We start from the raw sequence: 27,471 nt of genomic DNA, 5'->3' as shown, positions 1-27,471 counted from the left end.
TCTTTCTAGTGGAATGAAAAGGCACAACCAGTGTTACCCCAGCGCGAGGGTGCGGCGGTGCGGGGGGACGTTGGGACGAGTTTCGGGTGCGGGAAAAAAATGGCCTCAATTTGGGGACGGCAGGGGTGCGGTGGGGGTGCGGCGGCAGGGGAGCGGAGGGGGGGTTCAGGGGAGGGGGGGAGGAGAGGGAGTGGGGGGAGGGGGTCGCATAGTATATATATAATATTATTAATATATATGATTGAAAATGCTAATTATGAAATGATACTTCAATATATTATATAACAATGTAACATTAACATATCAAATATAGTTGACTACAATGAATAGAGAAAATTAAAATGTGATTCACAAACCATAAGTTCAAACTTGAAACTTGAAATTTCATAACCATTACTATTACTAATGACCATTTGACAAATTAACTTAGTTCAAGATGCAAGATTCAAAATTCATTGTTCAAATATGATTTTGTGAATATCATATATCATAAAGATGCTCATGATGACAATGAGCTGAATAGCATAAAACAATGAAATAATAAAAATGTATCATAGCCATATCAAAGTGAGTATAATCAACAAAATGACAAAATGCCAATAATGAGAATGGATGATTCTCAAGTGCCCTCTAATCATCCCCTATGCCAAAGTCCTCATCACTGGAACTACTAGACTCCTCTTGGGTAAGATCCTGATCCTCTAAAGGAACACCAACTAGCCCTACATTGGCTTCTGTATCGGCATCCTCATCAATCTGAGCTAGATCTTCTGGCTCCACATCCCATCGTGTTGCAGGGCTCTCCTTGTACTCGCGTGTCTTGCGATCTTTGAGCCGCAAGTGACCACGTACAGCAACCAGCTTCTCCGCTCTCTTAGAGGTAAGTCTATTCCTCTTAACAGAGTGAATGAAGCTATAGGTGGACCAATTCCTCTCTGCAGCTGAGGAGCTAGACACTTGAGATAACAAAGTTGAAAGTTACAATTTACAAGTTACAAACAAATGTTCATACAATTTGTAACAAATGATAAATGGTAAATCGATGATTAATAATTATTGAATCAATGAATCATAAATTAAAATCAGCAAGGTAAAACTCTTCAAGATTGTAAAGGGCTGGAATTAGTTATTAGTATTACAAACCTGAGAAAGCAGTCAAATGGCTAGTGAGGTGATCTTTAACTTTTGTGACCCATGACATTTCCACCACAAAATGGGATTCTTTTGTGCCATGGTTTTGAGATCCACCTTTGCAATATCCGAGTATCCTACAAGTTACAAGTTTTAAAATTTACAACATAATATTAAAATTATAAATAACTTAAATAAAGTTATAACTTATAAGTAACAATTAATTATTAAAAGAACTTATAATTATAAAGAGTTTAGAGCACTGAATCAAGATTTAAGGATTACCTGAAAGACTAGCAAATTCGAACCACTCGGTGCGAATCTCACAAGCAGTCTCAGTATCATAAATTTTGGCAATGCATTGAAAGAACCCATTCTTCACCTCATCATCCCGAAGTGGTGTGACTCTACTAGGCCTAGGTATGTACCACTTCGGGTTCGATGCATAGGCAGCCATGTGCAAAGGAGTGTTCAACTTCTCCCACCTACGGTGAATGATAGGCTCAATGTGCTCCGTATAGAATGCTAGAGTGGGGTCTCTCTCACGCACAACAGCCCTCATCTGCCGAAGCATGGAATCAATGCACTCATAAACCTCTCCAAGGCTAGGTGAATCTGCATCTCCATATCTGATCACTTGAAACACTGGAGTAATGGTGGAGACTATGTATTTTACATCACTCCAAAACTGATCACTCTTCACTATCTCCTTTACCCTCTTCCCCTGCTCTGTTTTGGACTCAGGCCATCGATTCCATTCTTGTGTCTTAACCATGAGTTGCAATGGCTCTTGCAACTCAATCATTCTCTCCAAGAGAATATAATATGATGCATTGATTCCATTCTTGTGTCATAACCATGAGTTGCAATGGCTCTTGCAACTCAATCATTCTCTCCAAGAGAATATAATATGATGCATACCTGATCTCAACTGGTTTCAGGAATTTCTTCTTTGCGAAGCTCCTGAAAAGTGCATGTGATGTATGGTGATTGCAAATAAACATCTGCACCTCTCTCCCATCATTAACCACCTTTCTAATCCACTCTATTTTCCCCATGTCTTTGAGTGCATTGTTCATGGCATGCACACAACATGGAGTCCACCAAATATGCCTATAAGCTGCCTCAACAAGCCTCCTTGCAGCTTTGCACACATGTGTTGCATCTGTCACAACTTGGACCACATTTTGTGGTCCAACCTCCTCAATGGCTTCTCTAAGCACATGAAACTAAAAATCAGCATCTTTACGATGCTCTGAACAATCAACTGCCTTCAAAAAATATGGATCCTCCGTGCATGTAACCATAATATTGATGAGTGGACGATGGCTAATGTCCGTCCACCCATCCATGATAATGCTGCAACCTGAGTCCATCCAACATGCTTTCATTTGCTCCATCAAGATCCCAACCTTGTCATAGGCTCTATCCAACACTGTAGTCCTCAGCTTGTGGTCACCTGGTGGCACATATGATGGCTCTCCCTCATTCACTGCCATGGTCATCATCCTCACAAAATAGGGAGATTGAGCCACATGTGTAGAGATTCCATTGGCAAAGAAGAAATCACCAACAGCATCATCTAACCAGTCCCTTGCATGCATGTTAAATAAATGAGCAATGGGGTTACTATCAGTACTACTTGCAGTTGCTTTTCGTTTCCCCCTATTGTTGTCCCCTGCTGAACTGTGTGTAGGTGAGGAGAATGATGATATAGGTGACATAGTCCCTGCTCTCTGATGCAAGATACGAGTAGATGTATCTCGTTGCCCCTGTAACTGCTGTATATGTTGTACCTGTTGCCTAGCAGACAAAGATCTAGGCACTGGAACAACACTATCATCAGGAATGCCCCATAGTTTATTTACTTCAATTCTATATCTGACATTCTCAGGATTTGATAAGAACATGCATGGGTTCACACCATAGCCACTCCAAAAAAAGAAAGTGTGAATTAACTCTTGTAATGTTGTCAAACCATTCTGCTCCACATATATTGCACTTCCATTTGCATGTGCCACCCCCTGAAGGTGTAGTGCATGTAATTTTTGTAGCAAACTGTTTAAGAGGGGACTTTGGGTCATAAGGACCCCTAGCATACTTCCTCAAAATCTCTGAAGGGCAATCAATAGAAGGCACCCCTGGTGCAACATAAGGAGGCTCTTCCTCAGGCTCGGATTGATCACCTACATCAGCCCCATGATCACTTCCTTCAAGCTCAAGTTCAGGCTCATAATTAGATGCACTTGGCTCATTAATTTCCATGTCTTCTGCACTTTGGCTGGATCTAGAAGCCATTTATAAAACTGCATTTCACAAAATGAAAGTAAAATTATAAAAATGATCATGATACATTTCAGCCCAAGTAAAAATGATTTAAAACTTAAAACTTTACTATTTAATTTTAGCATTTACTATTTAAAAATTTAAAGTATTAAAAAATGAAACTAAATACTAAAAGAAAATATTAAATAAAAATATGGCAATATGGCATATGCTGAAACGTTTTACTAAGTTACTCTCAAGTTTCAAGTTTCATTCTTGATTCTTGAATCTTGTTGATAGTTGAATCTTCTTAGTTCTATGATTTTTTATTTTATTATCTATATTAATTTTTAGTTTTTAAATTTTTTCATTGTTCTTAAAATAAAAATATGGCAATATGGCATATGCTGAAACGTATTTTACTAAATACGTTTCAGCATATGCCATATTGCCATATTTTTATTTTAAGAACAATGAAAAAAACTAAAAATTAATAGAAATAATCAAATAAAAAATCATAGAACTAAGAAGATTCAACTATCAACAAGATTCAAGAATGAAACTTGAAACTTGAAAGTAACTTAGTAAAACTAAATACTAAATACTAAATACTAAATTTAAAAATTATAAATTGATTTTTAAAACCAAAAAAACTAAGTAAAATAAAAAAAACCCTACCTTGAAGGCTCGAACTTGAGGAGACACTTGACAAATCAAACTTTCTTGCTCCTCTTGCTCCTCTTGATTTTGCAATCCCTTGCAAAACCACCCACTAATCTCTCACAAGCTCCTCCAAACACTCTTTCTCACTTAGCTCCTTGCTGCTCGAAAATGGTGAAATGAAATGATGAAATGAATAAGAGATCTATTGGTCTTATTAAGCCTTCAAATAGACTACATGGGACCCACACCCAATTAGGGTTAGCATACTTAAAAAACAAAAACAAAAAAAAAAAACCAAAAAATATTGTTTTTTTAAAAAAAATTGGGTCTCTTCTCGACGCACCCGGGAAGCACCCCGCGAGCACCCGTGGCGCACCCGCGCACCCGGGAAGCACCCAAGCACCCGGTGCCCAACCGGTGCGATGGGGGTGCAGCGGCGAAAAAGCCGCGGGCGGGGGTGCTTGGGTGCGTGACACACTCGCACCGGGTGCGTACGCACACCGAGTGCGCCAAGCTTTTGACCCGGGTGCGCGCACCCGGGTTGGTTACATTGGGCACAACTCACTTTTAATAAGCTGAAAGAGGCAATGAGCACTTGTCCCGTACTTGCATTACCTGATTTCTCTAGACCGTTCATTTTGGAGTGCGACACATCCCAAGAAGGCATTGCCACGGTACCAATGCAAGATAGGCACTCTATAGCTTATGAGAGCAAGAAGCTTACACAAACAAAACGCCTATATTCCATCTACGAAAAAGAGATATTGGCCATCATACATGCACTAACCAAATTCCAACAGTATCTCGTAGGTGCCAAGTTTGTTGTCCATACAGATCACAACAGTTTGAGATTTTTTTGGAGCAACAAGACTTGAACAAGAGGCAACAAAAAAGGGTAAGCAAGGTTCAGGCAACAATGTGGGTGCAAATGCCTTGTCTAAGAAACCCGCCATCTGCTCGATAAACCAGATTTCAGCTAACTGGAAGGCACATCTGTTGGTAGAATACTCTAATAACATATTTGCATGTGAGTTAATGGATGGCAACACCCAGGATGATAGGTATAGAGTTGTGGATGACATCATCTACTATAAGAATCAAGTATTTTTAGTGTTGGAATCCAAATTGAAGCATAAAATCTTGAAGGAAGTACACGACTCACCCTTGGCTGGACACCTAGGTTTCCTCAAAACTTACAGAAGTCTCCAGGAGAGATTTTCATGGAAAGGACTTAAAGGGGATGTGTTGCAGTAAGTAAGAGAGTGTGTGGTCTGCTAGCGGAACAAATCCGAACATACTCTACCTGTCAGGTTACTACAACCTCTATCAATTCCAGAACATAAGTGGGAAAGTATCTCAATGGATTTCATAACGGAGCTTTTCAAGGTGAACGGTAAGCATTGCATTTTCGTGGTGGTTGATAGATTGGCAAAGTACGCACACTTCTTCGCCATCCCCTCAGATTTTCAAGCCACACAAGTTGTCGATCTGTTTTTTAGAGAATTCTTTTGCCTGCACAGGTTACCCCAAAACATTATCAATGATTGGGATGGGTGATTCATTAGTATCTTCTAGACAGAACTATTTCGGATGGCAAGGACAGAATTGTCACCAAATACTAGTTACTACCCGCAAACAAACGGACAAACAGAGATTGTGAACAAGTGGCTCAAAGGTTACCTTCAGACCTACGTTTTGGAACAACGGGCATGGGTCAAATGGATACATCTAGGGCAATATTGCTAAAATACCACGTATCACACGTCCATCAGAATGGCACCATTCAAAGCTCTGTAGAGGTACGCACCCCTTTGCTTCATTGACACAGTTCCAAGTGATAGTCGCACACCAAGGGCGAGGACTGGCTTTAGGAGGGACAAGACATACTGAGATGCTTGAAGGAAAACCTACAGTAGGCACAAAATCAACAGAAGTTATACACCGATAGACCCAGAATGCACAAAATCAACAAAAGTTATACACTGATAGACCCAGAATGGACAGAAGTTTCAAAGTAGGGGATTTGGTCTATCTCCAACTCCAGCCATATCAACAATCCTCATTGAAGGAAAAAGGAAAAGAAAAATTGAAGCCCCAATTTTATGGCCCCTATCGTGTAGTTCGTCATGTTGGTGAAGTTGTGTACGAGCTCGAACTTTCGAAGGGAAGCCGTATTCATAACGTCTTCCATGTTTCATGCCTAAAGAAGGTCGTAGGGCAAAATGTCACGGTAGCCATTCCACCACTCAATGAAGAAGGAAAGCTCATATTGGAACTAGCTGAGATCATCGAAGTATGTGAGAAGACTTTGCAGAACCGCATGGTGAAGGAATATCTAGTGCGCTGGAAACACTTGCCATTAGATGACACGACGTGAGAGGGCGAGCACATTCTCCAGCACCCGGCATTGCATTTGCTTGAGGTCAAGCAAAATTTGGGACGGGAGGACTGTAATGTTCCCATTATAAAATAAATCATTTTTATCAAACCATTGTAACAGGCCGATTGATTTAAAGTATCTCAGACCCATTTTTATTTTGTTTCCCTAGTTTGTGTCACCATCAGCTATCTTTGTACACTCTCAAAAGGTTTTCCCCGACAGGTATTTAAGCACGGCTTTTGGGTAGTCATTAGGTATGCGTTTTGGATTATTTCTATCTACTATGAATTCCAATTGGGATTCTCTATTGTTCGCCATTTCGGAAGTGAAAGATCTTCCCTATTTGGCTTTGTCCAGTTTCGGTGGCATTCAACACTCACCCTATTCCATCGCCTGAAACACTTCGCTCGAATCTGGCAACTCGGAGCACCATCTAATATATTATTGATTGAAGGCTATTTCTATTCAACATTTTTATTCTTGTTGGCATTATCTAATGTATTCGTGATTAATCATTCAATATAGGTCTGAAACCATTTCTTCTCCATATCCTGTCAGAAACTCATAACACTCAGGACACATACCATTGCATCCTCCTGTCTGATTTCCGTATGGCCTCATATCGATACGGCCTCTCCTACAACACTGTACGGCCAAGCCTGCTAACACCGTATGATCATCTTTAAGCATACCATACGACCATAACCCATCCACCGTACAACTCACCTTGCCTTCCATACGGCCATCAACTGCTCTCTCTCAACCGTACGATCCCCTCATACGCCATCGTACGGCCAGCAAAGGACACCGTACAGTCTCCAAGTACTCAATCGTATAGCCCAACACAGTCTAGATGTCATTTTGACCTAGTCGTACATCACCATGTTTGTCCATCGTGTTACAGTGCTCGTCTATTCGGAGTTAAACGTATTTGGGAACATTACATGGTGTAGTGCATTCAGAGTCTACTAGAGAGGAATCTGAGTTGGGATAAGATCAAAGTTCTCGTACGACTTTAAATTAATAGGTGTAGAAAAATAAATATCATTTGTTTCTTAACCTACTGAATTGAACTCTTCTACATGGCCCATTTCAAAGAGATTTGGCAGCTGGGTAGGCCAAAATGGGTTGCTAAGCCCACAATTAGTTTGAACAACTGCCGAGGTGCCTAGTTGATCATTCACAACTGATTCATAAGTGGGTGCTACAATTGTATAATCTACACCAAACTGACTAAAATCAAGAGTAGGATTGTACTAGGCCAAAAATTGTTTGGGTTTCAACCTTGAGAAATATTCGATGCTGAAAGAAGCCATGGAAGGAGTAGATATATTTCCAAGCTAGACAAATTTACTTTCAAATCCATTTGAGAAGATTGGCAAAGGGTCACACCTTGGATATCGTATTAGGAGGAAACAAATAGGAGGAAATGCCCACAGTTCTTGCTAGAAAAATATCTAATCCAGATTTTTTTTTGTGATGTCTACATTTATCAGCATGGATATGGACATGTAATTTTGAAATTTGATCACAATGCAACACGCTTTTCATATCTAGAGAGCATTCAGCTACAGGGAAGGGGCAGAGGATGGGATAGATCCATTATTTGTGGAAAATAGATTTCTAAGAGAATTCCATATTCATTTATTTAATTGCAATATGCCCTAATTATATATTCTATGCACGCTCAAATGAGCCTGATACACAATAATATTGCTTTGCCCTCATTAAGTTGAGATTATATTATATTCATGCATTTCTATGATGAAATTAGCAAAAAGTTTTTGTTTACATGGAATATTCACCGTGCTGTGGAAGCTTTTGTATCCCTCTTTATTTACTCTTTTTCACTCCTATCTTCTTTGTTTACTTTCAGAATATTTGGCCAACCATTCATTTACTCTTCCTTGTACATGTTTAGTAAGATTCATTCATGCACTTATTCATATGTAATTATTCCTTCTTAAATATTACTTTTTTTTCCCTCTATCTGATGCACCCCCTCTTCCTTCTGTCATGTTATTCATTTTCCAGTCCTCTCTACTCTATGCTTAAGATTAAGCCAACAATCCAATCCTTCACTATCATCTTTTTGATGATAGATCAACTTCATTATCATATTTTTGATGATAGATCATTGAAATGATCTAAAACATCAACTAGAAAAGAAATCTACAATGAGTACAAAAACAATGTTCTATATTGTATGATATGTGTGATAAATTCATACCAACTAACAATTCAAAACTCAAACAAACAAACAAAAAGTTCACACAAATGACAGATTAAGTCTTCAAGACATGTCATACACTACAAACTAGAAGGGTGGAAAACTAGAAAAACCGAATTATGTCAAAGATACCCCTGATCCTTTAAAAAAAAACCAACATTGTTTATCATGGTACATGGTGTGATATATGTAGGCTCCCCCATGATCCTAAGTATTGCATTGTTGCACAATCTATTTTGAGAAGGAAGACCAAGAAGGTGAAGAACAACATGTTGTTAATGCCATATCATTAGAACCATAATGGGGCAGAGATGAGGATGATTCTACAGAGGAAGATCAAAATTCTAACTACCACTACAAGAGATTAAATCAGCAACGTTGTATCCAACAAGAGCTTTTAGATGAGGAACATATACCTACTTCACAAAAATTGATAGCTGAGGAAAGGAAGGCTTATACTGTCGCAGCTGTAGAGCATGCTAAACACACCTATCAGCGGAGAAATAAAGCTACCACTGCAAATCAAGGTAATCCTACTAGTATGTTTGCAAAAAATCAGCAAGGGGTAGAAACATCTAAAATAATTTAGCAATCAAACTTAGGCTAAGCAAGTAGAAAGTAACCAGTCTCCTAAACTAACCAAACAGCTGGTCAAGCATAATAGTGGTAAGCAAATATTTGACTATCATAATTTCATTAATCATGCATTGTCTCAATTGAAAATTATTGTTCCTCTAATGGAAATGATGAAATTTCCTAATTACAAGGAAGAAACTTTAAAGATTTTGTCTAGCATAGAGGCTATTAATAATGAAAATGACACAAGAAATAATGAAGAACCACCTGTTGTGTATCTAGGGAAAGCATTGAGTAAAAATTCAAACCAAGTAGACCCATTTTATTTAACATTGCTGATTAATAACAAATTGGTAAAAAATTGTATGATGCAGCAATTAATATCATGTCTGTCGATGTAATGAAAGAAATTGGTCTCAAAGTAAATACTCCTTATGGCAAGTGATATGCTATGGATAATAGATCAGTCCCAATAGTTGGCATTATTAAAAATATTGAATTTCATTTTCCAACATTCCCACATGTATGATACAGAACTGACATCACTGTAGTTGAGATTTCAATGAGTTATGGCATGTTGTTATCTAGACAATGGTCGAATTTGGTTGGTGGTCATGTTCAATTGGATTTATCCTACGCTACCATACCAATAGTAGGCAAAAAAATCAGAATTGAAAGAGAGCCCCAGTCATATTACCTTGTTGAAGATTACAATCTGAATTTTAAAGTCAACTTTTGCCATTCTGACATGGATAATTTCCAAGTATAACTAAATCTATTTTTGAAGTTATTAACCCAATTTCAATACATGCAAAGGAAAATTGTGATAACATTTGGCAAATGTTCTTCGATGGTACATGTAGTAAGGAAGGAAATGGGGCTGGTGTTATATTTATTTAACCATCAGGTAAAATTTTTAAATTTTCTTTCCTATTAAATTTTGACTGTACTAACAATATTGTTAAATATGAGGCTTTGTTTATTGGTCTTCATATTGCTAAAATTTATGGGATTAAATTACTCACTATTTTAGGGGACTCAGATTTGACTGTATCCCAAATTAGGCATAAGTTTTCAAGTAGGAAGCCAAGATTGAAACAATATCGAAACTATGTGTGTGATTTGATAGAGTTTTTTGATGCTTTTTCTATTAAGTGGATAGATAGGTCAAATAACTACTTGGCTGATATAATGGCCAACCTTGCTATCGAACAAATTGATCTTCCATTTGATGAGGTTATTCAAGTAGAAATGAAAAATAGACCTTCAATACCGAATAACGTGCAAAACTGGCAAGTCTTTGAAGATGACAGAGATCTCATTAGGTTTTTGACTTGTAAGGAAGATTATGAAAATCAGGTCATTGATTAGAACGGATGTGTGGAAGGAAAGGATGGCAAGGAAATGTTATTTGGAAAAGAAATAGTTCAATTAAAGACAAACAAAATACCAGGGTCTTGTGGCCTTAGAAAGAATCTTTGATGAGAGACAGAGAGAGAAAGACCTAGCAAATCCACTAAAATCCAAAACAATCTTGAGGAAATAAACCTAGGAAGTGAAAATTCTCCTAAAAATGTTTATATAGGGAAGAAATTGTTATCCAAGATTAAGACTGAGTTGATTTCCTTGTTAAAAAAATATAGACATGTTTTTGTTTGGAGTTACAATGAACTTAAAGCTTATAGGGAAGACTTATTTCAACATGAAATACCATTAAAGCCTGATGCTAAACCTTTTAGGCAGAGACAACGCCCAATCAATCCAACTCTAGCACCAAAGATGAAGGATGAACTAATTAAGCTAAGAGATGTCAGAATCATTAAACCTATTAGGCACTCTACATGGGTTTCAAATTTAGTGCCAGTTAGAAAAAAGAATGGCAATATTCGATTGTGTATAGATTTTAGGAATTTGAACATATCTTCTCTAAAGGATAATTATGCGTTAGCTAATATGGAGATCTTACTGCAGAAGGTGACTGGAAATGAACTGTTATCCATGATGGATGGATTTTCGTGTTATAATCAGGTTAAGGTCAAAGAGTCCAAACAATATAAGACCGTTTTCACGACTCCTTGGGGTACTTACGTATATGCTAGGATGCTTTGCAGATTAATGAATGCAAGAGCTACTTTCCAAACGGCAACGGATGTCACCTTTGATGGATTGATTAATCTAATTATGGTAGTTTATCAAGATGACCTTACTACCTATTCTAAGAAAGCAGAAAATCATTGTAAACATTTGGAGAAAATTTTCACAAGAGCTCTTGAATTCGAAATTTCCTTAAACCATAAAAAATGTCATTTTGGAGTTACTGAAGGGAAACTATTAAAGCACATTGTCTTTAAGGAAGGGGTAAGGATAGATCCAAAAAAAGTAGCAGTCATTGATAATATTCAAATTCCTAAAACTACTAAGGGTATTCAATCATTCTTTGGGCAAACTAATTTTATGAGGAGATTTGTTTCTAATTTTGCCGAGATTATTAAATCCATCGCTAAAATACTTAAGAAGGGAGAAAAGATAGCATAGGATAATGAAGCTATAGGAGTATGTACTAAGATAAAGAAAGCTATAAAGGAAGCTCTAGTTCTTAAATCCCCTGACTTTAAAAAACCTTTTCAAATCTTCTCGTTCGCCTCTTATCATACTATAGTCGCCATCATGTTACAAAAGAACAATGAAGGACGTGAGCAGCCGATTGCATTCTTTAGTAAGAGTTTACAAGCTGCTGAACTTAATTACGATATAAATGAGAAGCAGGCTTACGCCCTTGTTAAAGTAGTTAAGTCTTTTCAACCTTATTTGGTTGAAGCCGAAATCATTGTTTATGTGCCTAATGCTGCCATTAAAGATATATTTAGACATTCTAAAACTACGCAAAGACGATGTCGGTGGGTAAATCAAATTCAAGAATTTAATATAGATGTTCAAATCACAAAAATAGTTAGAGGGCAAGGATTAGCTAAACTTATGAGAAATCAAATTTGGAAGCTACGCAAATCAATCAGATTACTGACGATCACACTAAGGTTAGTATTGAAAGGTGCCCTTAGTATACTGATATAGTTTACTATTTAAAGCTTACAAAATGTAGAGATAATCTAAGTGATAATCAAAAGAGAACTACTAAGTTACAAGCCGCTAAGTATGTCCTTATTCAAGGAGATCTATATTGGAAAAACCAAGATGGAATTTTACTTTTCTGTTTGGATATTGCTCAGCCTGCAGTTATTCTTAGAGAACTGCATAAAGGAGTGTGTGGCAGTCATTTTTCAACTAGGATCACATCACATAAAATATTGTGAGCAGGTTATTACTAGCCTCAACATTTTAAAGATTGTCATACTTATGTGCCAAAGTGCGAGGCTTGTCAGAAATTCTCAGGTAAGTTAAATTATGATGGTGCCCTCCCACTAAGAACATTACAAGCAGAAGAGCCATTCCAAATGTGGGGAATTGATTTCATCGGGGAGATTAGTGATAAATCAATCGGAGGACACAATTGGATTCTAGTGGCTACTGACTACTTTACTAAGTGGGTAGAAGCCATACCTACTCAACAGTCTACAAGCAAAGTAGTGATTAAGTTTCTTACTGAGAATATCTTAACTAGATTTGGAGTCCCTAAAAAAATCATAGTAGATGATGGTATGTGTTTTCCATGTAACGAGTTTGCTGATTTTTGTAAGAAATATGGTAGAACCGTATCATATTCATCTCCGAATGATCCTCAAGGCAATGGACAAGCTGAGTCTAGTAACAAAAACATCTTGAAGATTATCAGAAGGATGTTGGATAATAACAAGTTGGCATTGTGGGTAGACAGAATCACTATGAAGAAGTCTACTGATTTCTCTCCTTTTAACTTGGTTTATGGCAAGGAAGCAAAGCTTCCTTTAAATAATTTACTTCATGTTTACAAATTTGTTATTGAGGAGCAATTAGAGGATATCGATTTCATGAAAAATAGATTAAATGCGCTAATTGAGCTGGATGGAGTAAGGAGGCTTGTGCAAGAATAGAATATTAACAAACAACAGAAAGTCAAATTTCTTCATGACAAAAGAACTCTAATCTGATCTTTTAAGGTAGGTGACTGGGTTTTAAAAAGTGGAACGCAAAAAATCAAGACAAAGGGAAACATGGTAAGTTTGAGGCCTTATGGTTAGGACCATTTATCATTTTTGAAAAGGCTGGGAAATATTCTTTTTTTTTTGTAGGATACGGATGGTCGTATGCAAGATTTCCTAGTTCATGGACAGTACCTTAAGAAATTCTTTCAATGAGCATATTAAGGGAGTTCTTTTTCCCTTTCCCTATTTTGTTTTATACTTATTTTTAGATTTTTATCTGTATTATTACATGAACTGATTAATCCCTACATTTTGGCAAGTCTTCTTCATTCAAAGATAGCTGAGGTTCTCATCATGCCCTCAAGAGTCATATGTCCCTAGCAAAAGCCACTAATGGAGCCCGAAATTCTAGGCTCCATTTGTGCAAGATTTGAAATTTTGGTGCAACATTAGTGGCAACAATAAAGTAGAGATTGTGCAATGTCACCATGTCAAAGGTGTTTATTTGAAAACAAAAGCTAGAAATCATTGAACTGGTCATGTCAAGGTATAAGCATTATGTAGTATTTTTTAAAGTAGTGCACCATGATGCTATTGGCCATATTTGAAATCCAATGTACTGAAACAATGAAAATCACACATTCCTATCTGCAACACATTTGCTACTGTGTGATATAACTAAGTGACTATTGTAAGTCATCCTTTGCAAATATACAGAAGTTCAATGATCAAAATAAGCACATGAACAATTTGAAGAACATCAATATCTCAGCCCATGGCTCCTTGTCAAGTATATGAAATTATTTCAGCATTCACAAGTTTATTAAAGTAATCATAATTTCGAAGATTAATATTTACTATTAGCAATCAAGAAATTTCCTTGACCTCTTGCCATTTCGAGAAATTGTCGTTGCATTAAATCTCTCTACTATAAACGTCTTGGATCAAAGTTTGTTATCCAAGATCGGGGGCACTGACCTTGGTTTTGCAGAACCAAAAGCGCAAAGGATCTAGATCGAATTGATTGATCCTATCAAGTTGGCCACAACCAATTAGATATCCCAGCATCGAGTAGGCAAGGCTCGTAGGATTCTAATCTACGGTTGTGGGAACCAACAGGTCATATATTGGATTGACCTATCAATTTATAATGTCCCAAAAAAAAGGGGACATTACATGTATTGATTATGTGTTTTTTTTTAACACTGCGGTTGAATTTTGATTCGAGTCTAATAATTGGCGGAGGCCTTACAGCCATTACAAAGCAAGATGGTAATATTGATGCTATAATACCTTGTTGCAGACTGTCAAAGATTCCTGCGAATGTTATAAGAAAGGGAATGGTGCATAAATCTATATAGGTTTGGACAATTCGCTACAAATGGCTTGAAAGATTAGAAAGATTTAGATATAAAGATTAAATCGTATTGTACTGAAAGTATCCTATTGTTGCTGCTACATTAGAAATGGTTTCTAACTTCAATTTGAAGCTGAGAAACATAAAATATACACATTTGTGTTGCATGCCATAATACTGAGTGTGATATCATTACGGATTTTCTATTTTATGTTACTAATCTTATCAGGTGACTGGAATGCACTTAAGATCAAACCGCATACATGGTAGATACCAAGCAAAGCTTTAATCTTCGGGATTTCAAGCATCCAAGCTCTTAGTTATCTGGACTATAACAATACAAGTTTTTCAAATTCTCAAGCCCATAGATGTAGCCAAGTTGCATGGCAAACACAGGTGATCATTGATAACCAAAACCAAAGTAGTATTTTAAATCTCCATAGGTCACAAGCCATCTAGCAACTTCATCAATTACCTTTTTTTTATGATTATGATCTTTATCAAGTTTGTTGATGAAGTCCCTAAGCTTTTCTATGTACACAAGATTGGAAAAATAAAAACAAACAAAATTTGGATTATGTTTTCTTTGATTGATGTAAACATATTACCAAAACAAAAATTCAGTAAACTTTATCCAGATTTACTTTCTTGGTGGTGTTTGCTCATTTTCTTCCTAGTTTGTTTAGTTTTAGCTAGCCAAACTATTCGCTATATGCTCAAATAGAGAATTAAAGCAGAAATTTCACTTAATTAAACTCATTAACCACCCATAGAGAAATTTCGCTCAACAAAACTCATTTAGCTAGCCAAAGATAAAACAAGAAGTAATCAACACAAGCAATCAGCCATAGAGAAATTTGAATAGTTTTTGTTGCCAACATTTCTAAATGGGGAAGAAGCCATTCATATTTCCTACATATTAAGATTGGCTTTCCAAAAGCGTAATCCTACAAGTACCTATAAAACAAGAAGTAATCAACACAAGCAATCAGCCATACAGAAATTTGAATAGTTTTTGTTGCCAACATTTCTAAATGGGGAAGAAGCAATTCATATTTCCTACATATTAAGATTGGCTTTCCAAAAGCGTAATCCTACAGGTACCTATATAACTGGACTTTCTGACATCTTATGAGAACTATGTTGACAAAGCTATAAAATACTAACCTTATCCAGTTCAACCAATTTCTTTGCTATCTTCTTCTCAAAAAGCAAGGCCTCCTTAATATATGCTTCCCAATGTTAAATCACCATAGAAAATGCTCTAGTTTCAAAGGTTTCTGCAAAAGCAAATTAGAGAAAAAAGTTCATCAGGCACACAAAGTCAAATAGACAAGTATTAAATATGCACTTTAAAGAAAATCAATCATTTGAAGTAAGTTAAGCTTGTCAAGGTTCCCATTCAAGTCAATAAAATCTCATGTTAGTCATAATCTAAGCCTTCAATTATATCACTTATCAAAACCCGTCACCAAGGAATTTTATGTCTATGGAGTTGAGTTTCTTATGACCTTGCATGATAATTAAATAGAGGAATATCTACTAAAAAATTTAATTTATTCTGAAATATTAAGTTTCCCCAGTTAGAACTAGAAAACAATTTTATCTCTAAAAAATACATCATCTAAAAATACATTTTAGAATGGCAAGAGCCTGAACAGAAGTTTAACAGTCGATGAAGTTTATGCTACAGATATTATATTTGCCTGTACATATTAATGTCAAGGCACACATTACAAAAACTTTTGGGACCAAATTCGCCAGATGCATCTACATATATTTAAATGCAGCTAATATGAAATTAAAATCAATCTTATATCACTAGTTCACAATGTATAATAGCCTCAACTCTATAAAAATAATAAGAGCTTGTAAAAAATACCATCAATATCGCTTATTTTGTGTTGGATTTCGTCTATGTGCTGAGGACTCATCTATACATGCTACTTATTTTGTGTTGGATTTCATCTATGTGCTGAGGACTCATCTATACATGCTATGACCTATCCCTATAGGAGATATTTCAGGGATGTGTATTTCCCTGAATATTCCCAACCCATACCTGATGTGGGAAATGAAAATTTTGTTAAGGGAAACAATTCATGTCCCCTATAGCCAGACAACTTAAAAAGTAACTAGTTTCTAAACACAAAATTATTAAGGAAAAAAAAAACCGGGATGAGGGATGAGGGGAGAGCACACGAAGATTAGAAAATTGTGAGAGCAATTTTCTGATTAGGAGATACACCCAAAATTGACACATTTTACAAATTAACTCTAGAAGCTCAATTTTATTGCAATTTGATATTTTCACACAAAATATATTGCATGCAGACAACAAACCCTTTAAATATTACACCTGCAATGAATTCATTCTGGTAACTTTACTTCCCACAAACCCGGCAGACCTTTAACCCCAAACCAACACCACAAAACTCCAAACTGTGATCTGATAATTCCAACTCTTGGATTTAATCACACAGAAAAGGTATATAAATAGACTATAATTAACTCTACCACAAACACACACCCTCAAATCTAGAATTAACATCAAATAGGATGATAAGGATAGAGCATGCATGTCACCCAAAACTGCACAAAACTCACTGAAACTATAGAAAACTTGCAAAGTTTGGTCACTATACTTAAAAAAGGATATGAACAAACACATCACAAAAACAAAGTCTCCACACTATACAATACCTTCGACAAATCAAATGGAGATAGAAACTCTGCAAAATACTCAAATTACGTTGTCAAAATTGTTGATTCCTTAAGCACAACTGCAACCTCTAATGGAGATTTTCTACTGCAATCCAAGGCCTCCTAGGACTCAGATCACTCAAAATCCATGAGTTCCCCACACACAAGCCTCCCACTTTAATGGTTTATCACCCACTGGAGATTTATCTCTTGAGATGCTGGCCTTGTAATGAATTGAACCCTTCATTGATAGCAATCAAAAATCAACACTTGTGGACTTACTAAACACAATGTACAATATCATTTGTTTCGCTTCTACATGGCCCATTTCAAAGAGATTTGGCAATTGGGTAGGACAACATGGGTTGCTATGCCCGCCATTATGATCCGAACATATAACCTTCGCTTGTTTTTCTTGGCACTTGAGAATAATAAATAGATGTGCCTTTAGTTCTACCCAACACATAATGAATGCAATTCTTTTAAGGAACAAACGTATTGACTCTTTATATTAGGTGTATTTTTCATTGTAGCCACAAAATTTATGATGTGTCTAAAAATGACTTCTAAGCTTCGCAATTTCTTTTTTAGCTTATAAGATCCAATATTTAATCAGTAAATGAACATCACCATTTTGTTTCTAAACTTGTTAGTTACAATGCTAAATTTGTCTCTGAAATTCACCATTTCTTTTCTAAAGTGTAACGTTTTGATAGCTATAGAATGAAAAATTAAAATTTTAAGAAAAGCAACATTTGTCATCTTCAACAACTAAATATTGAACACCTATGCAGTCAAAAAGAAATATTCATAATCTCTTCAAACCTTCTATCTCTTCTAGAAAGAAATAAGGAAAAAGAAAATGAGTCATTTCAATTTAGGAATAACCCGAGGATGATACTGATTTGAATTGGCTCTGGGTATGAATGGTTTGGGGAGAGAACATAATAACAGGCGTATAGATCATCCAAGTTTCCTTATACCTCACCTAACAACAAATTATCTTCTTCACTAAACTGAAACAATCACCAGGCCTAACTTCCTCATACTATCATTCTCTTTGAGCTCTAAGCCAAATAGACAAGTTCAATCTCGTAATACTGTCATTTCTTTTATCTCCAAACCAAATAGACAAGTTTAATCTTGTATGTCCAATCTTCTCTGTTAACCTTCATCATCATAAAATCCAAATTAAATCATTCATTTGATACAAACTAAAACTATCTTCAAAAATAACCTTCAAACTTCCGAATTTTTCCATTTCAGTTGGAATACTCAACATTTTGCTCTAAGATTTACTTTATTTTAAACTCTAAAAGGTAGTATGTATAATAAATTTCTTTTTTATATTCCTGTTTGCCCCTTAAATTATAGACAGGTTCTTTGCATCTTTTGGCCTCCTATTTGACATGCATTTCCTCTCTTAGGAGGAGAGCTATTTTATAGAGACCACGTGCAGTAGCAAATGTGTACAAATACACATTCCAAAATTGTCTTACTATGAAATCTCCAAGGCATAAGCCTTCTCATGACCTCAAAGAGCATGTGAAATTTTAGGTTAGAAGCACACCTGTTTGGGTCCAGTGTCTGGTTATAGAACCTCAATAGACAAAACCAATTTGGTACAGTCTAGACCACACCACATATCTCTATTTCCCTAGCCTTGTGTTATATGCTATTTTTGTATTGGATTGGAGTGTGTGCTCTATAGGATAGTGAATTCCCTTGCTGGAATCCTAAATTCCTCTCCGATTGGTGATGAATACTGGGATAATGAGCTTGCCTGCTCCAGCTCTTAGTCAATGAGTATGTCCAAACAAAGGAAATTATCTCAAAAAGAGGGCAGTAGGCTGTAAATATCTTCATTTGACATTTTTTTCTGCATTTATTTTTGACACTTGATAAGAGTTTATATGAGAATAGCTTCATAGCATAGGCGTCTTTCCAACCCTTTACATTGTCTTATCATCTTGTTTCAAAATTCCATATTATTTGATACATTAAACAACTCCTTGAATTTATTACCTTCTCAAAATGGAGAGCTTGCAATTTATAATACCAATGTTTAATTTTCAAATTCTAATTCTCATGATCTAAAACTAAGAACAGTCTTTCAAAGAAAGAATTAAAAATAACGAAGTCAGCTATGACAACACAAAAAATAGCCTCAAAATATAAAAGTAAATGAGGACAAAGTTTGAAGTCTAAGCCAAGAAATTTTGGTAGACAAGTTTTTGGGAAAAAAGTTATCAGATAATATTTTGAATCAGGCAGATTTTGACTTTGGTTGACAAACTCTCAAGGGACTTTTTCTTGGTAGACAAGTTTTTGGGAAGAAAGTTATCAGATAATATTTTGAATCAGGCAGATTTTTACTTTGGTCGACAAACTCTCAAGGGACTTACATTCTCTCTATTTGATATCACTATATTTGTGAAGCTGCCTTCCATATTCTGCAACTTAGAGCTCCTACTCCAATTATGTCGTGCTTTTTCCATTAAAAATTTCTTGCTGAATAAATATATTATGTGAGGGGAGTGCCATGCTTGGATATATTCTTTTATTTAGTAAATATATAAATAAAATAATTAGCAATAGAAGATATATCATATTTATTTTATTCAAAAATTGGTTAGAACTATACACACAGAGTGCAACTTAATTGGTTTCATTAAATAAATTTTTGGGTAGAAAACCAGTACCAGATTTCACCATTGTTTAAATGCCAACTAAACAAAAAATACAAAAAGACAGACACTGATGAAAGAAAATACATAATGTCTCCTTCAGAATTACCTATCATAAAAACTGATAAACACCAGTTTATTCCTTGAGCAGGGTTCCACGATAATTTGAGCATGAGTTGATGTTGCATCCATAATACGAAAGAGATTAATCAGCTCAATTGACAAGGGCAGTGGCTGACTCTTTAGCAGTTGGTTATTTTTAATGTTCTAACCGAGAGAACAACCACCCAGAGATAAGGTGCTCTATAATCTGCTAGTCAGATCCAATTGCAACATATATATTTTCTAGATGCTTGAAGTTTGGAACTTCGGTTGGACTGCCAAGCACATAACGGTCTCTAATCATCAATCCCTAACAAAACCCCCTGAAAAGACCCTAGAAATCGAAAGCCGTTCTGTTGGCCCATCAAGCAATTTATCATTTTCGGGAAAGATCTATCCGTAATTGAAAAGCAATTTAAACTTATCTCACATTTCAACCTTAGCTTGTTAACCATTTATCATATTTGAAAATTACAAACTTTATCCTGGTAAATAGGAAATAAATAAACTTTGGAATCTTGAAATGGTATTTACCTTGACATGGTCATTGAACTTATTAGCAGCAGAAAACATTTTGCAAAATAAAGCTTTGTGTGGGATTAATTCCCAAAGGAAGTAATGTTAACAGTGAAGAAGATGAGTTTGGGGGGATTCACGACAGTTACAACATAATTAACAATGATTATTTTCCAAACTGTGAATGTGAGAGGAAGGAATGGGCCCACATCACACCTAAACAGTCAAAGCTTAGTGTGTAATGTTTGAGCTATGTCAGCCCAGGGCCACCTAAGCGGTCAAAGCTTAGTTTGTGCCCTTTAAGTATGGCTCGAGGATACAAACACAGGAAAACCATTGCTTCAAAAATAGCTAGATGCCACAACCTATTATTATGAAGCCCCTAATTAAAAATGTTGTGTGAAGCATTGTCAACGAAACAAAATAAAGTAAAACATAGTACATGTGATGTTCTGCAATCATTTTATGTATAACATATGACAAACATTGACAGAGAATGAGTTTGATGTTAATCTGTTAGTGTCTCTACAATTCACACCCCTCCCTGACTCTGTTTCCCACATTTTAGCTCACATCACATGAATATTGTGAGAATATTCTGAGTGGGCTTTGGTAAGCATTACCAATCCTTCTGGCTTTTGAACAGGTTTTTTCAGTATGCATTTTTACTACGTTGATCGTAGATTAGAGAATTTCCCATTTCAAAGCCTACATTTGGCCACTAGATTAGAGAATTCCTCATTTCAAAGCCTATGTTTGACCATTTTGTAACCATTATTTATCCAAAGTTTTTGTTTATGTATTGCACAAGATTGCAATTTGCAACAAACAAATAAAACATTGCAATTTGTAACAAACAAATAAAACAGTTGCAGAGGACCACACAAAGTAATAAGCCAGAATTATATATATACACTGCACTACAAGAACATCATTATCATATTAAAAAAAACAATTATTTATTTATTTATTGCTATATTAAAAGCTTATTTCTATAAATCATAAAACAGATGTGAGGGGTTGCTCACCTTACTCTGGCTTCTATCTCTATGATACAAATCAAAAGACGGAAAACGCTTTGTCAAAGATGTTATCAATTATGAAGTGAAGGGACCTCTCTGATCCATATCCATTACTAACAAATCATTATGAATTATATAATTAAGTGTTGTGTAGTAGGAATAAACATTAAGATAAGAATTAATATGTTGATTCTGATTAGCTTAATAGCAAATATCCATCAATTGTTTGGATTTATATCTGAATCTGATCTGAATGTAATAAACCTCTTATCTCATCCAATACTTGCAAACAACATGATGTGTGAATTTGTCTGGGGGCCTGCAAAATAAAGCCAACAGTTTGGCCCAAGTACGACGGTATCTCCATGTGGCATTGTCCTTTCTATCCAGCATTTGCTTTAATGGGGTATGAATTTTGTTACAGACCCACTTTCAGTTTTTATTCTATCTGTGTCCTCATAATTTTGGAAATAATGTATTGTAAAATGCTATCTAATGGTGTTAATATATAATTAAATGTGAATCTAACAAATATTAGTATTGGTATGTTCAATTTCATGCTGATTTCACAAACATTTGCATGTTCAATCATTATTGTTTGATCGGTGAATAATAAAGCTAATAGGCAAAATTACAGCGGTTAGAATCATGATTACCTTGGTCATTCAAAAAATACAGCACTTAATTCTTGTCTCCAAGTTCCAATGTAGAATTCTTGTCTACAAATACATTTTGGCTTGCATTCTGAGAACTGAAAGGACCATAATCCATTCTCCCTCACTACACTATCAGCCACTTTGTCAATTTGCAATCGCTTTCTAATCATAGAAGCTTATCTTTTTGAGTTAGTATATATAGTATATACACAACACATCCTTCCTCTTCTCACCAAAGTATTCTGCATCTTTCAATCTCTCTGTGATTAAGAAGTAGATCAAAAACAATTGAAGAAGCAAGGAAAATCCACCAATTCTGCTTCTTAAGCATATTATCAGGGCCTTTTGTAGGTTTGTGAACGCCCATAAAGCAATTGGATATGGTCTTCGCCAAAAGAGAAGGTATTTTGCATTTGAGGATGAGATGACGGGTAGATCATTCAGTGCTCTCTCACTGGATGTCCTAAAAGGGCATTGTGCAGTATATGTGGGTAGCGAAAGAAGTCTATTTATCATTCCCACATATTACTTGAATCATTGCGCATCCAGTGCATTGCTGGAGAAAGCAGAGGAAGAGTATGGATTTGATCACCAAATGAGATTAACCATCCCCTGTGATGAATCTGTGTTTCAAGATTTGACATCGTTAATAAGTGGGAGATCATGTTTAAGGTCTATCTGAAATTTGGGTGAAGGGTCAGTTTTGTGAGTTTCATTCCCAGAAATAGAACAAATTTCAGAAGGAAGCTCTTGCTGAGAAGAAGAGCTGTGAAATTTTAACCCACTGGGAAGGAGACAAGATGTCCACTTCTATATTTGAGGTTTGATGTTGCTTTCTGAAGCTGCTGAAGGTTGAATCTGATTGAAATTTCAACCTTGGTTTGATGGATGCCGTGGAACACCAGATGAAACATCAAATGAATGAATACAAAACTCAGTAAGTCAGCCATTGCTGATCATCAAGCCGAGAGAGTTTCTATAGCCCTAATGGATGCATATCTGCCAAAGTAGCAAAGTGCGTTACATTTAGAAAACTCCCCAAATCGGTAACCAGGCACATATAAATGATGAAATTGCTACATTTTGATTTGATTTAGCAATTAGTTTAACTCGTAAAAAGAGAACAGAACCCAGAAGGCTTGAGATATAATTTTGCACTTACAGAGGGTATACTAATGTCACCACAGACTTGCATGTTGAAAATCAGAAGCACACAATTCAGAATTCTAAATGCATAAAATCACAATTTGGAGTTGAGACTAGCTAAGAACACATCCTGCGAAGATGTCGATGGTATATAAAATTGCTTTGAGAGGAATCCCCCACCCCATTGCTCCTAGCAGAGTTTGTACTGCTTCTGTGTGAACTACTTTTTTGTGTTTGTGCCATATGGTGAACGCATAAATAAATCTTTCCTCTTGTATTCTTCCATTGACAAAGAATGGTCAATTTATACCACACAGAGAAAGAAGGCGGTGAGAGATCATATACCTGCCAAACACGCTGACAGACACCTGGTGTGATCATCTTAAACATGGTAGCAGCAGTTGGATGTCATGGAACATCGGATGAAACATCAAATGAAAGCCATAGAAATTTTCCAAACCGTCTTGTGACAAAATAGTTTCCGGACAGTAATCAGGCCAGTGAAGGTTCCCCGACTTGGACAGGAAAATTGCATCAGTGTTTGATGATATCAATGTTCTTGGAATCGAATTATATTATTTTCTATCTTCCCCTCTACAAAAAGAAAAATTTTAGGCAGATGGTCGAAGAGATTTTTAGACACATCCATAAGAAAATATAGGCCTCTGAAACTGCATGCAAAAAGAAAATAGGTACATTGGTCGAACAGAACACAAATGTCAGGATTAGAAACCAACCTGTTGAGATGTAGTAAGAATCAGTGGCAGGGTGAGGATGTGTATAATGATGAAAGAACATGCACTATTTCTTGGGTAGCAGAGTTATTTTAAAAATAGTACATTGGAATCAAAGCCTTTGAGACAGTTTATCTGATATAAACATTATACATTTGTACACCCGCATTCCTATTCTGCTTGAATCTAGGATTTTGAAATCAGGTCAGATTTTTATTTAATGTTGGTATGAGGTTTCGAGAATCCTTCACAGAGATGTTATTCAATGGAATGTGACAGTATGCAATAGAACGCAATTTACAAATGTTGCCATTATGAAATGAAATATTAACATTTTTTATGGTAAATGTTTTGCCTACCTAAACCCCCATACATTCACTGAAGAGTCACACCATGGATGAAGACACAAGATTTTTACCCGTTTCTTCCTTAACTTTGCTTATAGACAATTCTTACATACCGCCCACAAAGTAGAAATCGAACATAAATACTTGGATGCATACTTTGTATTTTAATATATCCACAGATTTTTTGTAAGCAGAAAGGAGAGTTTCAGTCACAATAGACCTCGCAGATGGTAACCCAGAACCGAATCTCCTTGTAGGTTTCACTGTTGTAGTATACCTCTACTCCTGCTCCCCGATGTCCTGCAACTTGCATGGCCATGGCTGTAGAATTTGGAATACTGAGCACAGACACCTGGATTGACTTGGAAGTCATCCAAGTTTACAAGGATTTGTAAAGGAACACTTGGAAATCTGCTCTTGTGGAAAATTCATAGGTTGAGTTTTATGTGATCTTTTGCATTTGAATCTATCTTTGTAGACCTACCAAAAGACTAATGTTGTTAAAACTTAATAGATTTGTATGGTTGATTTATTTACCAGAAACTTAATAGATTTCTATGTTCGATTTATTTACCAGATTTCTATGGTCGATTTATTTACCAGCCTTCTTTTCTTCTTGTATATCTGGTGAACTTTGACTCAATCAGTTGAAGCAAATGGACAATCAACATGTTAAAAGTTTCATTTCTGGATTTTTCCTATGAACATTATTCTTATAGACAAATTAGAAGTTCTTCAAGTATGGAACAGAGAATATATTATCTAGTTTTAGCTTTAACTATATTATGTTGTCATCACTCCACTGTTATCACTTACATAATTAAAATTAAAAAACAAAAATTTGTAAAACCAGAAAATACTATCACCTAATGAAAACAATCCCATTTTTCACAATAATCTTTCTTTAGACTCAAATGGACAATCGACATGTTAAAAGTTTCATTTCTGGATTTTTCCTAAGAACATTATTTTTATAGACAAATTAGAACTTCTTCAAGTATGGAACAGAGTATATATTATCTAGTTTTAGCTTTAACTATATTATATTGTCATCACTCCACTGTCATCACTTACATAATTAAAATCAAAAATTTGCAAAACCCGAAAAATACTGTTACCTAATGAAAACAATCCCATTTTTCACAATAATCTTTCTTTAGCTGAGCTGCTATGTTGAATATGATAAAAATCGTAAGCCTGAATATAATAAAATTGAAATCAGGGCCCAAAATGCCCCGCCTTCCTGCACTCAATAAAATACCTACTGTCACGAAATTCTACACAGAGATGAGAAGCCTCTTTCCAGATGTGCCTTTAATAGTAAACCAGGAAATGCTCATAACAGCTATAGATTCCCAAGACAATCCCCCTTTTGAATTCAATTACACTGCCCCAGTTCAACCAGCGGATATTTTGTTCGTAGAATCTAGGAGCAAGACGAAGGTCTATTAATGGAGCCTTCAATATACATATATGACGCGTCAAAATCTGCCAGCAGCAATGGCGGCAATTTGCAAGCCGTGGTCCCGTGCATAAACTCAAAGTTCCCATAAATGTATATAAATGACACCTAGTAATGGTGTGTCAAAGTATCAGACAGAGTTGTTTCCTTCAAATCAGAAATTTAACATTTGTCATGCTGCACAAAAATGACAAGTTTGAAACTCAATGCTGCATTCAAATATCCTATGAATTGTTTCTTTGTAAGGATTGAAAGAGGCCAAAGTTCTTAACTAATATTGACATGTATGCAAAGCAGGGAAGCATGGGCTAGGCACATAAACTGTTTGCCAGAATCCTGCAAAGAGATGGCATCTCATGGAATGTGATAATATGCACAAACTAAATTAATGAAAAGGCTCTAGAAACTTTCAAGCTAATGCAATCTTTGTAATGTCCTTTTTTTGACAGGCAAGGCACCAGCTACTTATTTTATTTTAGCTTTATTTTTTTCAGAGGCTAAAAATGAATAAATAAGGGAGAAAAGATATATTAAATTAATTACTTATAAGGTTACTAAACAATGAAATATTAAAAAGTAACTTTATATTTAATTGATTTAATATTAAAGTGACTAACATAATAAAATATCAAATCACTTAAAAGAATAAAGTGTTGGATTCTTCTAAAAGCTTTTTGGAGTTGCTTGTGAAATCTTTATAAGGAGCCTTTGGGGGTTCATTTTATACATCTTGAGTTGCATATTCATCTATTGTGCTGAGAGCCTTAGTGCTTGCATACTTGCCTGAGGTTTTGAAAACTCTAAAGTGTCAATTTCGTTTGTAAGATATCAACTCTAGTTGGGAGTGTAGGAATTGGTATTCAGCCAATTCATTTGTGATTAATTGGGAGATAATATTCAGTGATTTTTGTTCAGCCCGTGCATTTAATTTTTGACATCAGTTGGCAAGGAGAAAGGTTTCAGTTTTCGCAACAGTCCGAAAAAGCAGATCCAAAAAAGTAGTCCGAAAAAAGCAAAGCCAAAAAGCATTTCATCTCAGCAACTTATTCCAAGTTCTTTTGATATTTACATTTGGCAATTGTAGATGGATACATTTGACAAGTAATATATGTCTTTTTGTTACCAAAGTATTCAATCATTGTGAACATTGAAGTATTGAAGGGAAATCAACTTAATTCTGCTGTTCATTTTGTATGCCAAATGTTTGTAAAAGTGTTTCGTTGCATAGTCATAGGATGCATACCAAGTATTTGTAAAAATACCTCTTGGCTGTGAGTGTGCATTTTACATCAGAATTTTATGTACTTGCATTTGGAAATAATAAAAAGAAGTTGCATATCACTTTGATTTCCAATTAGTTATTTTGCAATCATTTGTATTCATCAATATCATTGGCATTCAAAAATCATAGCAAA

General features: G+C 35.7%; 1 long non-coding RNA gene across 2 annotated transcripts in view; it reads right to left on the bottom strand.

The window, feature by feature from the left end:
* LOC149567646 (uncharacterized) overlaps positions 1-26,422 on the bottom strand; it is a 93,781-nt gene extending 67,359 nt beyond the window's left edge. For both annotated transcript variants that reach the window (XR_016361646.1, XR_016361645.1), the window contains exons 1-2: positions 25,713-26,422; positions 15,849-15,961 (exon numbers count right to left, since the gene is read on the bottom strand). This is a non-coding gene — a long non-coding RNA (uncharacterized LOC149567646). The remainder of the gene's footprint in view (positions 1-15,848; positions 15,962-25,712) is intronic.
* Between the last annotated feature and the right edge of the window lie 1,049 nt (positions 26,423-27,471).

This window comes from Cupressus sempervirens, chromosome 3, assembly GCF_028749045.1.
Source record: "Cupressus sempervirens isolate cs-2001-9-10 chromosome 3, ASM2874904v1, whole genome shotgun sequence".
Taxonomy (NCBI): Eukaryota; Viridiplantae; Streptophyta; class Pinopsida; order Cupressales; family Cupressaceae; genus Cupressus; species Cupressus sempervirens.
This window is presented reverse-complemented; position numbering and strand designations above follow the sequence as displayed.